Source organism: Cupressus sempervirens, chromosome 3 (genome assembly GCF_028749045.1).
Source record: "Cupressus sempervirens isolate cs-2001-9-10 chromosome 3, ASM2874904v1, whole genome shotgun sequence".
NCBI lineage: Eukaryota > Viridiplantae > Streptophyta > Pinopsida > Cupressales > Cupressaceae > Cupressus > Cupressus sempervirens.
The window spans coordinates 891,923,898-891,940,974 of NC_143120.1; positions in this window are offsets into that span (position 1 = coordinate 891,923,898).

Below are 17,077 nucleotides of genomic sequence, written 5' to 3' on the forward strand. Positions count from 1 at the left end.
CAATACTTCCTTCACATACTTAGATAAATTTTTGTAAATACCATTTTTCATCTAATATATTTGTGAACCAACAAAGAACTTGATCTTTCCAAACATAGACATCTCAAATTCTTTCTTCATTTCATATGCAAATTCTTTACATAAAGTATCTTGACCTCCAAATATGATATCATCATCACAAGTTTCAGCTAGTAAAATACCTTTACCTCCTTTTGTCTTTAAGTACAAATTTCCCTCATTATCAGTCTTCTCAAAACCAATCTTCACAAGATAATACTGAGATCTAATTGGGAAGATCATTGTTGCAAGAGATTGATAAGAAAGAGATTGTTGAAGAATATTATGTGTTTCAATCATTATTTTGTCACTAATGTCAAACTTGCTATTTGCTAGTAAAAAAATTTCTTATAAGATTCAAGTACTACCACTTAGTTGATTGATGAGGAGGATTTGATCAATAAGATGTAACAAAAGCACCTAGAGGAAAAGATGAGTTATGATTATGTAATGAAGTACAAGGATCAGTTAAGACAGTGATGACATGATGAATTGATAATCTACTTAAGGTTATAAATGTTGGCTAAACTAAGAAGATTTAGAAGAATAAGTTAAACAAAGTTTGTCTACCAAGCTTGATCGAGTGGGTAGTAGGTGTCGAGAAAAGTTAGTGCAAGCCAAGTAGAAAGTTAGTTGGAGCCAAGTAAAAGAAAATTCTAGTGGATGCCAAGCAAGATAGTTAATGCCAAGCAAAGTTTAGTTGATGTCGAGCACCAGTAAACTTTAGTTGATGCTGACTAATTTCACAGTTGATGTTGAGCAACATAATATGTGCCAAGCATTAGAAGGTTGATAATGTTGAAATTTTGGATTACGTTAAAGATCAAAGATTTTCAAAATATAACCCAACAAGTTTGTTTTCTTGAAACTTTTGAACCAGGAGGAAGATAAGGTTGATGAGCTGGTGGCACAAAATTTGATGTAAACCATTTTTTGGCAAATCCAAATGGATTCTAGGAGAAGCTTCTAGAAGAGATACAAGATATAGGGTAGATACATTGTATCCTTCCTAATTGTCTAAACCCTAAAATGGACAATGGAAAATGGAAAAGTATCTTAATTTCCTATTTATAGGAATGTCTAGTCATGAAGCAAAGAGAGAAAACAAAGAGTTGGATGTGAGAACCTAAGGGAGAAAATGTTTTGCTTCATCAAGTGACCTAAAAGGAGACTGCATTGACATATTGAGCAAGAAGGCTTAAGGGGATCTATTCTTGAAGGGTGAACAAGCTATCAAAACTACAAAGTGCAAAGGCCAGGCAAATTAAGGACTGAACAAAGATCTATAATTTGTAAGAGAAGTTGTAAATTGTATCATATCAAAGCTCTACTATTACTCTTTAACAATTGTATCAGTCTAGGATAAATACTTTGGATTAAGGTTGACCTAACAATCATTAGTAAATCCTTTAATAGGGTGACATTCCAAGTGAATGGCCTAAAGTCCTCTAACAAGGCTCACTTCTAATAGGGTGATTGAAATCTCTTAACCGGGTCACATTTAACAGTATGTATTGTAACCTTTAATAGGGTTGGCCTTTCATAGGGCATCACTTTAGAAGAGTGAAAGGGAGTAGTATGTTACTAGTTTTTTTTCCCAAATTGGGTTTCCACATTAAATTATTAATTCAAGTGTGTTGATGAATCTATTATGTTTCATACTTTACATTTCTACAAGTTGATTTGACAGTAACCTACAAGGTTTTAAAGTAACTGGATATTTATATGGATGCATGCATGAATATGAATTTTTTATGGGTTCACTAAGCTAAGAAAAGTTTTATTTGTACATCTAGTTCTTGAATAACTGATTCACCCCCCTCTTAGTTATTCTAAAGAATTCCAATAGATAATTGTGAACCCTTTCATACCATGCTCTTGGAGCTTGCTTTAAACCATATAGATCTTTGTGTAGTCTAATACCATGTTCTTGTTGTTAGCATCAACAAATTCTTCTGTTCATTTGATGTAAACCTTTTCTTCTAATATGTCATTTAGAAATATTGACTTCACATCCATTTGATAAACTTTGAAACCTTTGTATGTAGAGTATGCAAATAGAGTTCTTACTCCTTCCAATCTTGCAATAGGGGAAAATATTTCTCCATAGTCTATTCCTTCTTCTTGTGCATAGCCCTTGCAAACTAATCTTACCTTATTCCTTGTGACTTCCTAGCTTGTTTCTATAAACCCACTTGGTTCTAATCACATTCTTGTCCTTTGGTTTGGGAACTATAGTCCATGTCTCATTCTTCTTAAGCTACTCAATCTCTATTTGCATGAATTAACTCTAGTCCTCATTTTCTAAGGCATCTTTCACTATCCTAGGCTCATGCATTCTCAACAAATATGTATCACTTCTCAACATGTTTCTTTTCATTCATCTAGCATCTTTATCTCCATTAATTTGTTCAGCAAGGTGATGTCTCTTGACATACTTTGACAATCTTGGTTCTTCTCTTCTTTCCTCATTAGGTCTATCAACTTCAAAATCAGTATGTACTTCTCTATTAGGTAATTCAACATCTCTTTCATGTACACTTATCTTAGAATCAAAATGTGCCTTAGCTTCTATCTGCAACTTGGTTCCTAACTATCACTCGATTCTTGAATGCAACTCGATATTCATTGTATGTGACTTGGCATTCACTAAAACTTGTTGTTGATTTGCAACTTGATTTACAATATCTTCATGAACAAACATACCTTCATAAAATTATACATATTATGTATACTTCTTAGGTTCCTTCATAGGTTCAGTTTCATATACCTCTTTATATTCATCAAACTTCACATTTTTACTTTCCACAACTTTTTTAGTGTTAGTATATAAACACTTATAATATTTAACTCTTGTGGAATATCCAAGGAATATTCCTCCTTAACTTTTAACATCTAATTTTATATTTCTAAAATCCATAAGAATGTACCACTTGCTTCCAAATACCTTAAAATATTTTACATTGGGTGAGTATCCATACTATAATTCTAAAGGTGTTGAATGAGTACCTTTCTTGACTTGCACATAGTTCAAGGTATAGGTAGTTGTACTTATAACCTCTCTCAAATATTTCAAAGAAACATTATTCTCCATCATGAGTGTCCTAGCACAATCCATTACAAATCTATTCTTCCTTTCAACAATTCCATTTTGTGGAGGGGTCCTAGGTACAAATGTCTATCTTTTGATTCCTCTGTCATTACAGAACATCTCAAACTCATTTGATTTAAATTCTCCACCTCTATTAGATCTCAAACATTTCAAAATTTTTCTTATCTCCTTTTCAACTCTAGCTAAGTACCACTTAAGAATTTGCAAAGCATCAGATTTCTATTTCTAAAACATAACTATCATCATCCTAGAGTAATCATCAACAAATTGGATAATATACATGTCACCCTTGTAACTTTGCAAATCAATTGTTCCACACAAGTTAGTTTGAATAATCTCAAGAATTTATTTAGAGGTGTGAGTCTAACTTTTAAAACTATATTTTATCATCTTTCCTAACTGACATTGTCTGCAAATTATATTATCAGGTTTCTTCAATTTAGGAAAACCTCTGACTCTTTTCATGTTATTGATACTAACTAACTTATCAAAGTTAACATGATATAACCTCTTGTTCCATAACCATACATCATCAAATTCTATAACAAGACAAGTAGCATCACTCATATCAAAATAAAATAGATTACCTCTAGTCTAATCACCTTTCCCAATTAGTTTCCCATCAGTTTCATAGATATTTTCTATCTTGTTCTCAAACTCAACTTTGAAACCTAAACTATTTAGTTGTGACACACTCATCAAATTATCAGATAGGGTGCATCATTACCAAACCTTACACTTTTTCCATCATAATAATTTAGGGTAAAGAATTTACTTTTATCTCTAGTCATGTGAGTGAACACCCATGATCAATGATCCATCTATCACTCTTGTTCACATAAGATACTAGTGCAGTTGCCTCATCCTCATCAGAATCATCCTTCATTGAAATATACACCACTTCATCATCATGATCATCAGATCCATCTTTGGTTTCCTCTTCTACAATGTAGCAAGACTTCTTTCCTTTATCTTTGTAATCTTTGTTTTCCTCATCTCATATATATTTTTATTTGTCTCCACTTCTATTGTTCTTCTTTCCTAGACATCTAGCAGCATTATGACCAACCTCATTGCACTTAAAATAGATGATAGGTAACTTACATTTGAATTTGAATTTTCCTGTATGAAATATCCTTGCTAGTAGTGCTTCAAGTTGTTCTACATCTTCCTCATCTATATCACTATCACTAGAAACATATTTGACCTTTTTCTTCTTCTCTTTAGGTTCTTTTAATGATAGTTTAGCTTTGAAGGTAGATTCAATATTCTTACATTTGAAATTATCAAAATTAGAGAGTTAAAAGATAGTAAGCCTACCTACCAAACCTTTAGGATTCAAATTAGAACCTGGTATACATCTTAATTCTTGTATGGCAGAAAATCTAATAACATATATGGGAAGCCATGTTATCAATACTTTTTTAGGTAATACAATCTCATCATCAATCTTACCATTAGCTCCTCTTATAGCATTAAGAATATCTTTTATTCTAGAGAAATATTAAGAAATGTTCTCACCTTCTTGTATCCTTATGTCATCAAAATTTCCTCTAAGACTTTCAGATTTGGCACTCAAAACGTTTATGTCTCCTTTATGAATAGTGTGAATATCATCCCACACCTTTTTTGCACTATTACAACCCTTGACATCATCAAACACAGAATAACTTAGGGCAAAGGAAATATCCAACATTGTCTGATTGTGTTCTTTCTTATTTTTCAAAATCCTCAACAACTAAGGCTCCAGTAGGGTCAACATGCTCAGTGGTGATGGTAGATTGTGCATTGTCCCCAAGACCTCCTAGGTGTAGCTTCATCAAACTTTTCCATGTAGGAAAGTTCTCCTTATTAATCTTGGGTACCTCTCTTCTGGACATCTTTCTCTTTTGCTTCTAGCACCTTTAAACTAGTCCCCTAAAGCACTATGGCAGTCTATTACCAATTGTTAGAATTCTTTAGAAAAACTAAGGGGTGGGGAGTGAGTCAGTTATCGAAGGTCCAAATATAAAAATAATTTTTTTAAATTCTTAGTAGACACATATCCATAAAACCTTGTAATGCATGCATCCATTAGATCATACAATACTAAACTTTGTAGGTTATTGTTCTAGGTCAATTTTTTTTTTCAGAAATGTAAACATGAAACATAACAGATTCAATAGCACTTTGACATAAGGATTTAATATGGAAACCCACATTTGAAATGTTTCTAACTCTCAGTCTTCTAAAGTGATGCTCTATGAGAGGTCAACCCTAGTAAAGGTTACAATACACACTGTTAAATGTGACCTGGTTAGAGGATTTCAATTACCCTATTAGGAGTGAGCCTTGCTAGAGGACTTTAGACCATTCCATTAGAATGTCACCCAATTAAGGGATTTACAAATGACTTTTAGGTCAACCTTAATCCAAATAATTCACCCTAGACTACAATGATAAGAAAGTAACATTAAGGCTTGATCTTATAAAAATTATAACTCACTTGTAAATTATAGATCTCAGTTTTAGTCCTCCATTCTTCTTGGCATTCACACACTTCAGCTCTAATAGCTTATTCACCCTTCAAGAATTCATACTCTTAAGCCTTCTTTCTTTGCATGCCAATTGTAGTCTCTTCTATTTAGCCACTAAATGAAGAAATACCCTAAACTCTTTGTCTTCCTCAGGTTCTCATACATGACAACCTTTCCTTCTGACCAGATATCTCTATAAGTAGAGAATTTTTGAGGCCTCACCCCAAATCCATCATACCACATCTGATACTTTTTATTTTGACACATTATGACTCGATATGTTGACACATTATTTGATGGACTAGACATTATTATATTATTTATGTCATGTGATGCTTTACTTTAAATTGCTTAATCATATTATTTGATATTTTATAAACATGCATAATTATAGTATATTATAGTAAATGAATTCAATATTAGGAATATGAATAATATCTTAATTATAAAAAATTTAATGGTTAAATATGTGAGTAGAAATGAGATAAAGGCTAGTTAAATGGAAGTTTGATGTTTTGATCAATTTATGTGATTATCCTTATGAGTTTTAAATATATGCATGTGATTTTTCTCAAGTTACTAATGTGTGAATTGAGTGTGTAGGATCACTTGCCATGGGATCTAACAAAGAATTGATAATCGACCCTATGTTCAATCTATGAAACTAAGGTTGAGTGTAAGAAAGAGACACAAACCTTGTTGTGTTGTATTTTATTTGTATCATAATCTAAATATATGTGTCATTATATTATTGTAAGGTGTTTAATATTACGTAACAGTGAATCTTATGGTGTCATTTGACACTCGTAATCCATTTATGTGTGTCAACATATTAATTAGGGTTATTGGAGTAACTTGATAATCTAAGATAGATTAGGTTAGTGCTTAAGACTAATTAGTTGGTAACCTAGATTAATTACCCTAATTAGGGCTTAGAGGTAAGTTTGAATTCCTAGGGTCTTTAGAAAGTTCAAATATTTCAAGCCAAATTAATAAGTCTTGAAATGATCCTAGAGGCCAAAATTAATGAAAACCAAGTGCCTAGGGGGTATGTGTATGGGTTGGGGGCATTTTCCACACCTCTAGACCCTTTTGTTGACTTTTATGACCTCCTAAATATCTCATTTTTTTTTTAGTGCGAAAATTGAACTTCACCATGAGTTTGTCAAGTTTGCACTCCACCAAAAAGGTTGTCTTGATGGTAGGATAGAAGGCCTTAATCAAGTCTAGAGTTATTGCAATTTTAGATGGGTGATTTTAGAAGCCTATTTAGTTGCAAATTTGAGGGTTGAAGAGTATTCACCCATTCTCTACATTTAGAGAGAGTAAAGCTAAGATTGAAGGAGGAAGGATTAGCTCTTCTCAAAATTTTCATTTTTCATAACCATTTGTGAAGGTAGGAATCCTTCATGGCCTTGTTTTTCATGTTGTGTTTCATTTTTTTAAGTAGGCCTATTGCATGTGTGTGTATTCATATATATGATGGAACATGTGAGGGATGGGTTGTAATGGGTTTCTTAATTTCTTTCCTTTCATGTTTTACATTTTTATTTGTGAGGAAACTGTACAAGCTATGTTGGTAATAGTCACCCTTGGATAGGGAAAATATTGCCATGTATAGGAGGAGGACCTAAATTGGACTTCGAGTCAGTGCAGAGTCTCTCCTCATGATGAGGAGAGGGAGAAAAGTAGGGTGTTATGCCCCCCTACTTGTCAATAAAAAATATTTTGTGTTTGGGGAGATAAGAAGTAAAAGAATGAAAGTTCTTGTGATTATTAGCCTTGGAAGAGGCATATGTTTTGTTGTTGTGATCAACTTCTCCTACCCTAGAAAAATCCACCTTCTCCCTAGTCTTAGTTTGATAAGGAACCTGTTGTGCAAACTTGGGATAGGAATAATTTGTTGAATGTGTCTATGTGTTGAATCTGATTGTCACCTGGTCAATTTCAGTTCTCTATGGTTACCTTGATGTAATTTGCAGATTTCATAGTTGATACCTTGATATGGAGCCAAATTGGATTTAGAGTTTTGATTTTCTTGATTCAAATGTTTTGGAGACTTCTCTTCCAATAATCGTGATGTAAAATTCATTATTGAATTTATTTTTGAAACAACTATGATATCGGGTTTCTTCCTTGATTCTTTCCTGATGGAGTCTTTGAATCAGGTGTTTGAATAAAATAAATATGAAGTGGCTAGTCCACGTGTGTTGAAAAAAAAAGAGAAATTCCTTTCATATGAGATTCTTTATAATTCAATTTATATGCATATGATTATTTGTGATTAGATGCAATGATATTACATAAAGTTATGCAATTTGATTACAAACATGTGTTAAAGGAAATTCGATTTATATGGATGTTACTTCATTTAGTAGTTTAGTAACTATTGATAAGAAAAATACACCTACTTGAATGCATAAATATAACATCAAAAGTCTATGCTATAATTCATCATAGAAAAAAAAAAATCCCCCTTATGCCACATTTAAAAATTGTATGAGAAAACTCAACACTTGGTGAAAAAAAAAGATCCTTAGGAAATTTATCTTTCTAGAGAAAAAATATTTTTTGCCTTTTGTATGAGAGAAATTTTTAATTCTCCTTTGGACTAAGAATATTCTTCAAGATTCTTTTTAAATATACTTGAATTCATATTAAATAAGGAATATATAATTTTAAAAAAAATTAAAATAAATAAATATCATTCTATCACTATCCAAAGCTACAACCACTAAACTTTTAATCACAACATCTCTTGGCTATGTGCTCAATATTATGATGTCACCCCTTATTTTGGATTGGAGGTAGTAAGCAAAGTTTAAAAAAATATCAAGCATTTATGACATGGAAAGTTAGGGAATATGTTTTAAAACTGCAATAGTAAAATCACCATTATTACATCTTTGATTTCCTTCCAAGTTTCCAATCGTACCACTCCTGCACTTTCATTTGGGGCAGCACGACCCCACTTGAGGAAGAGCTCATGCGATCCTAGGGAGAACATGGGAAAAAGGGGGTAATAGGTTTAGGTTAGGTTAGGATAGTTAGTTTATGTTAGGAGTTAGTTAGTTAGTAATAAAGTTAATTTGAGGGTGTTAGGGAAAAGTAATTAATGGGTTAGTACACAAATATGTTTAGGTTATTTAAGATTAGTTTTATGTAATATTTTAAAGAGATTAGAATTAGTATTATTTTAGTTTAAGTTAATGTAATTAAAATATATTTATATTGTGTAAGAATTAAATGGGTTAGAATTAGAATGTGATTAGAAAAACAATGTTAATTTTATTAGTTTTAGTTATGCCTATGTTTTTGTTTAATAGTAGTTTAGGTTTGTAGATTTAATTTTATTATTGTTTTTAGTTATTTAAATTTATTTAATTAAGTGGTAAATGTTGGCTTATATTTTTAAATATTATAATTATTTCTAAAAATGAAAGTGATAGATAGAAGAAATGTGTTTTTTTCTTTGATGGGTTTTAGTTTTATTGTTTAAATATTTTAATGACCTTGAAAATTTAATTTATATAATTTATAGTTTTGATAAAGTTTTATATGCAACTAAGGTCAATAGTGTATTGGGTTAAGACCAAGATAGATGAACATTTTAACATTGAAGTGGCCTATGAAATAAATTTCTCAAATAATTTTGATAGTCATTATTTTTATGATTGTAACCAATTTAAACTTCATTTAAATAATGTCAACTAGTCTTAAGGTATTTAGACAAACGTTCTAAAACGATGTAACCTATTTCAACTAGGAGATTTAACCAACACATGAGATGGAGTATGAAACCCTAGAAAATCAAATATGTCTTGTGTAAGTCTTTAAGTCAAACATGTTTTAACGTAGTGGATTAATTAACTTTTAAAAAAATTGTATGTTTTTGCTCGATATTTTGGGCAAAATAGAATTAAGATCTTTTTTCACTTAACCACAATCATTCATTTAGGGTTAGGTAGGATACAACGAATCTACCCACTTTTCCATTTGGTTCTTCTAGAAACTTCTTCAATCCTCCTTGAATTTTTCTTAAAATGGTTTACCTTGAATTCTCTGACATCAACTCATCATAGTTATCTTCCACACACTTCACACAATTCAAGAAAATAAAGTATTTGGCTTAGATTCATCAAATCTTTGATTTAACATATTTACTAGTACTTGGCATCAATTTTTTGTCACTTAGCTTCTATACTATTCTTCCACTCAACGAACACTAAAGTTTATCGATGCTCGACATTAACTAAACTTTACTCGATGTATACTAAAAATCACTTAGATTGCACTATTTTTTATCTTTTCTCGACACCTCTTATTTTTCACTCGACTTCCACTAATTTCTACTCAGCTTGCATTGACTACTTAAAAACCACTTCTCATATTTGATCTTCTTCTAGTCTTAACTTGAGTAATCATTCATTTCAGAATTTAAGTAGATAAACAATACATTATAGTATCAATGTCTTACTTGGTCTTGGTCCTTCTTTTACTTACCAAATAACTCAACCTTTCTCTAGGTGTTATTGTTATCTTCTCTTCTTAAATCATCTTCATCAATCAACTAAATGATAGCTTTTAGACCAAAAAGAAATTGTCTCACCAACAAGTAGCAGGTTTGACATCATTGACAAAATAATGATTGTTCTATTGTAGGTTCTTCATTCAAAAAAATCTTACATCAATAGCGGATGCATTTAATATGCTAGTTAGGGAATCAAATTCTATCAGTGATGAGATTTATGATCAAGACAAGTGTATTCTTTCTTTATGGTTTTTGTTAGATGTGTGGGATCACCTTGTTATGGAATTTGGAAGTACAAAAACTACTTTCATATTGGAGGATATCATTGGTTCATTATTATTTAACAAAATGCAAAGGAAATAATTTGAGATGGCTAAGAAAGCCTCATTTATCATGGTAGAATAATGGAGAAAATAAACAAGGTCAAGAAGGGTAAATCCAAGTGTCCAAGGAGATCTAAATCTCCTAGTTAAAATCCCAAAGAAAAATGTTGGAATGATGGAAAACCTGGTCATATCTAAAAGAGTGAAAAGATATGTAAAAGAAAAGTAAAAGGATTTATCTAATTCTACTTCTCAATATGAATAAGATGCAATTGTCATAACCTTGGAAACTCATGTATTAGAACATTTGGTTAATACACTCAAGTGCTTCTTTCCTCATGACCTCCTACAAAGATTGATTTTCAAAATATGAAAAGTTAAATGGTGGGAATGTCTGTAGGGGTTATAAATCACCTAAAGTATTTTGATCATTGATTATTCAATATCATATTCCATGATGGTAGAGTGAATGTAATTTATGGTGTACTACATGTATCCTTTGTTTGGCATGAAATTTACATTCAATCAAAAAGCTTATTAAAGTGTTGGATGCAAGATGATAAGAGGTTCTATGGTATTTTCTAAGGTTGTTCATATTGGAACCATGTATAGGATAAATGCACGCATGATTTAATGCAATAACAACTCTATAAGTATAAGAAAAGGGATTTGTGTTCTTCATCCCCATAATCAGATTGAGCAAAGAAGAAGATTGTTGTTTCTGCATATGATGTTCATGTTTTTTTTGTATCCAAGGGTATAAATGCTTTGCAGATAAAGCTCCCATTTGATAATGTAGATGCTTAAAATCATCCCAAATGCTATATTAATTTATCTAATTTTTTTTTCAATATTATAATTAATTAATTATAGTTTGTCATATTCTTCAACTTATTTTAATTAAATTTATTTAATTAAATAGGTTCATTTTCCTAATGCATTTAAATTTAATTTAAATGCGTCCCTCTAATGTATTAAATTTATTTATTACATAGTGCTCCATAGATCCCCTTTTAAATAAATTCTAATTTATTTAAATTCCCCCCATTCCATTAAATTCTTTAATCCTATGATTAAGTTAAATCTTATTTAATTTAATCCTAATCCTATCCTAAGACCTAGTCTATACCCATCACTCTCATCCTTCTAAGCCTACTCATTACTTAACCCCACTTTATTATCCTTAGAACCTTTCTAATCACCTTTTAGCCCCTAAGTGCTTGCTTACACATGTGTGAGAAGCTCATGATCCAATAAAGCTTCCACCTCATTTACACCTCTTACACCTTTGTCCCCCCACTCCTTCTCCCTAGGTTGCTCACACATGTGTGAGCACACCTTGAGCCTCTCAACCATAAAGGCTCTTTTTGAGTTTTGCATGGATTGTCCTTTAGCCCATTGTCTCCCTTGTGGTACCTATGTAGATGCCACATAGATGACACCTCCCCAAGGCCTCTCTCAAACTTATAAATAGAGCCCTTGTCTCAAGCATTTCTCCATCTCCTCCATATGCATTGTTATCATGCTAGTATAGTTCTAAAGCTTTTTAGAGATTTTATTCTTAGAACTAACCTTTGGTAGTTGTTTGCATTACTTGGATTTCTAGCTTTTGCATTAGTTCCATGGTAGTATGATGTTGTAGGTTTCTTTCTTCATTGCACTTCATTCCCCTCCATATCTATGGAATCCTTTGAGGGTGGCTTACTCATAGCCATTGCTTGAAGGTATTTCACACACATTCTTAGTATATATTCATTTCATATTGCATTTTCATCATCAAGGGATTCAATAGTTGTGTTTGGGGAGAGCACATCTACATCTCTCACACTTAGGCACACCAAAAAGGCCTCTTATGGGAACCCTTGTTGAGTTGCTTTGAAGTTGTGTGAGGACTCTAATATGTTGATTGCATAGTCTTTTAAAACTCAAGTAGAATTAGTAGTTTTTCAATCTTATTTTTATCTTGAATGCACATGCTACTATTTTTTGCTTGTTTACGAGTGCTCTCGATCGGTTAGGTTTTCATATATGCAGATAATATAATTCTATGGCACCAAAGACCTTTTGACATTAGTAAGAACGGTCTTAGAGCCCTAAAAAAGGACTTGGTTACATTGGTAAGAAGGTTCTTAGAGAACTGAAAATTAAGAGTCTTTTCTAAAGGTCTTGATGATTGTAATTTTGTATTCAATTTATACTTATAGTAAACAATGTAATTCTTCTTTCTAATCCAATTCTCATAAGTCTTCTAAGTTTATTTGTATTTATTTAGATGTGTTTTCTCTAGCTAATATTCCTTTGATATTTGGATATGTATACTTTATTTTGTTTGTAGCTAATTATAGTAGAAGTAAATTTGTGTATTTCCTTAGAAGTAAATCTAAATTTTTTATCTAGTTTAAGACATTAAAACTATTGGTTTAAAATTTGACTTGAAGAAAAAGTAAGTGCTTGAGGAATGAAAATGGTAGTGAGCTCCATTGGATGGAATTTGATAGGTTGTATAAGGATAATGAGATTGATACGAATGAGAAAAAATCATACATCTCGCAGTAAATTAGAGTTACAAAGAGGATGAATGGAATTTTAATGGAAAGGGATACCAATACATTGAGTGGTCTTGGGATTTAATTTTTTTTTATAGATTGAAAATATAGTCATTGTATGTTATTTAATTAATAGGTCTCCTACTTATGGACTTATTGAGAAGACACCCATATAGGTGTAGTCTATAAATAATTCCTCATTGAGACATCTTAGGGTTTTTGGTTGTGATTTATGTACCAAGCACTAGAAAATATCAAAATTGGAGAATAAGGTGGTTAAGTGTATCTTCATTGGGTAAGGTGTCAGTGTGAAAAGTTACAAGAATTGTGTTTTATTTATAAAAGGTGCCCTGCAATAGAATTATGATATTTCATGGTTTTAAACCTTCCATGGTTGATTTATAGCCAAAGAATGAAGAGAAACAAAAAGAGAAGGCTTTTCAAATATCATCTACTCTAATAAGAAATAAATTATGCACTCCTTTTAAAATTAGTGACAACGAAATCTCAAGAAGATCAAAATGTTATAAAGAAGAGAAGAAACCTCAACCTCAACCATTGAGGAGGTCTACTCATAAAAAAAGAAGTGACCTAATAGATATGGTTATTCACCTAAAAGTTTTGAATATTCTTTCTTGAATTCCAGTTGTATATTTTCTTTGATTACAAAGATTGATGAGCCTAAAACAATTAAAGAGGCTATAAGTATGTATGATGTACATTCCTATATGGAAGCCATGAATGAAGAGATGATATAATTAAAGAAAAATGATACATGAGATTTGGTACCTTTTCCAATGATGATAAAAAATTCTTAAGTGTAAATGAGCATTCAAGAAGAAATCAGATATAGATGGAAGTGTTGAGATGTATATGGTGTGGTTGGTCACAAAGGGGTATTCATAGGTGATGGTAATCAAGAATATGGTTATATATTCTCTTTGACAAATTATCTATATCCATTTGATTCATATTATCACTTGTAACAAATTATGACTTTGAAATCAAGAAAATGGATGTAAAGACAACATTCCTTCATGGTATTTCAATAGAGAAAATTTATATGTCATTTCCAAAGTGCTACATTGAAAAAGGTAAAGAAAAACTTGTAATTTGAATAAATATTTGTATGGTTTGAAACCATCTCCTGATATCCAAATATTGAAACCTATGTATTTTATTTTGGATTTCTAAGAACTAAACCCAACCATTTTTTAGATTATAAATATAAAATTGCTCACATTCTTATCATAATTATGAAAATGGATCTGATATGTTGTTTACAAGGAAGGGTAAAATAAATAGTTTTACATTTTAAATTTGAGTTATAAATACAATTTGAATGTAAGATATAAGGTATTCCAAAATAGGGTGACCCAAGTCAACCTCTTCCTTGTGGTCTTTAGGTCCCAAGGTGAGTTCAATATCAGGGTTGCAAATTTGAAAATCAGGTGACCAAGTTGGATTGCTTTATTTTTGCACCTAGAAACTAGTATAAAAGGAGCCTAGGAACCTCATTTTCACAATCCATGAATATTTAAGAAACCCATTAGACATTGAAGCAATCTGAGTATCAATTTCAAGCAGTCAAGAACTTAAATAAGTATATTTTTATCAAGCATTTAATAAATTCAAGATTCAAGGATCCTTTATGAGAATTTCCTCTTCTAGATCTTTCATTTTCTTGGCCATCAAGAGAGGGGATATTTATTGAGCCATTTTTCATCTTCTTCATTGATTCATATTTAAATCCATGGCTCCATGAGTGATTTTGGTAGATCCATTGCATTTGTGGAGATTTCCTACATCCTTATTGCACAATCAACATTGACAATATACAAGCATTGGAAACTCCTTATCGATAAGGGTTTCATCAAGAAAGGTGAATATTTATGTTTGTCTTTCCTCCTTACATTATTTACAACTCAATTTCAATGCTAATTCCTCAATTTAGGGTTGATCAAAGAAATCCCTCATCAACCCAAAACAAAAACCAAGTCTTACTATGTGAAGGGATATCATATCCAAATTGTGGTTACAAATCCAAAAACTAAGTTACTCTTTGAGACCTTTCTAAAAAAATTGGGTCATCTTTGCTAATGTGTCCTGAAAACATGTCCATCTTTCCAAAAAGTGTTTGAATAGTCTACCACTAATTCAACCTATTTATAGAGATTTGAGAGAAAAATAAGTTTTTCTAGGTTTTCTATCATGATTGTAGATACACAATCAAAAGTTTAGTCATAGGCTCAAATCCATGATTTTTAGAGTAGAAAGTTACATTCCCTTGAATTTTTTCAAGTAATTACTTTATCATTTACTTCACTTTTAACACACACCTATCTCCATATTTCAATTGGGTTGATTTCAAAAATTTAGCACCCAGATCTATCTTATACTTGTCATTAACTCATTTAGTTCAATTTCTTATTTTCATTGTGCATCTTTAATCAATTTGCATTGCCTAAAAGAGGACTTTCTTATTTACTTCCTTGATATAATTTTGGTTTAGTATTCAAATTCCTTCATCTATTTGGTTTTTTCTAATATATCTTGGTTTATATTGAGAGTTATTTATGGAATCCCATCTTTCATTTGTATTTAATGTTTAATGTGTAAAAAGTGTTTGGTGAATGAAATTAGCTCACATAGTTTATATCATTAACATTAGTTTGATCATAATATTTTTCACTAAAATAGTGGGACATGTTTAAAGTACCTTATATATGAGTGTTTTAGCATCTTGATGTATGTTATGGTTTGTATAAGGTCAGGCATTGTCCAAGAAGTGGGAGTCCTTAGTATCTAGTTAATCTTGGAACTGTGTATTAATATGAGATTAATAGATTTTTCATGTGTTTGAGGAGTACATCTATGCACTCCTTGTATCTTCATGGTTATTTTACTAGACCTCAACAATCATTTTTTATTCATGGATATGTAAATTTAGATTGAGTAGGGGATATTGGTAAAAGAAGATCCATCACTAGATATATTTGCACAATGTTTAGTGGTGTAATTATTTAGAAGAGTAGTTGAAGTTGTATTTACTTTGTCCACCATAGAATCGAATTACATAGAAGTCTCTTATGCTTGTAAAGAGACATTTGGATTAAGAGATTGTGTTTTGATATTTATTTTGATGTTTTTATAGTACTAGTTATCATGACAAATATATTTTTAGTGAAGAATCATACATTTCGTGCTAGTACAAAGCGTATTGATGTAGAGTTTCATTAATTTTTTATGGTGGAAGATGCAAATGTGAAGTTAGAAAACATGGATATTTGTTAATACATACCTAATTAGTGAGAGGAGGAGGGGAGAGTTAATTAGTAATCACCAAATCAAAAAATTCTTAATAAGTTCACTAATCAAAAGTTTCTTTAGACTTTGAACTCTTCAATATTCAATCAACATCAAATGAAAAGTAGACTTTCAACAACATGGAACCATAAGAAAATTAACCACCTAAAGTAAACACTAGATTTATCTTATGGAAAACCAATTTGAGCAAAAAAACATGGTGTGAGATGATACCCACAAATTGTTTACTCTTTTAGAATACACCCTATTAGGATCTTGACTGATTAAGGTTTACAAAAAGAATTGTCATGTACTTCTCGGTTAAAGGATTCACCCATAGACCCGTTAAATTATTTTCCCTACTATGAGAAATGTAGTTAGAGTATTTTAAAAACTCTTTTGAATTCCACTTGGTTAGAGTATTTTACAATAGGGACCTTTTAGGATCCACCCTCTTAAGGGATTTTAATAGTACAATGGTTAGAGAGTAACATAAATAAAATAATCTATGATTTTCATTACCTTTGCATCATGAAATATAATTAAGTAAAATAACTCTTAAACATACAAAAAAAAATTCTTTAGCTTGATTTTACTTTATTTTGATCATTTCTTAATCATTGCAACCTTCTTCAATCTCGTACTCAACAATCAACATTTTTTTCTTTATTATTTTCCCTTAATTA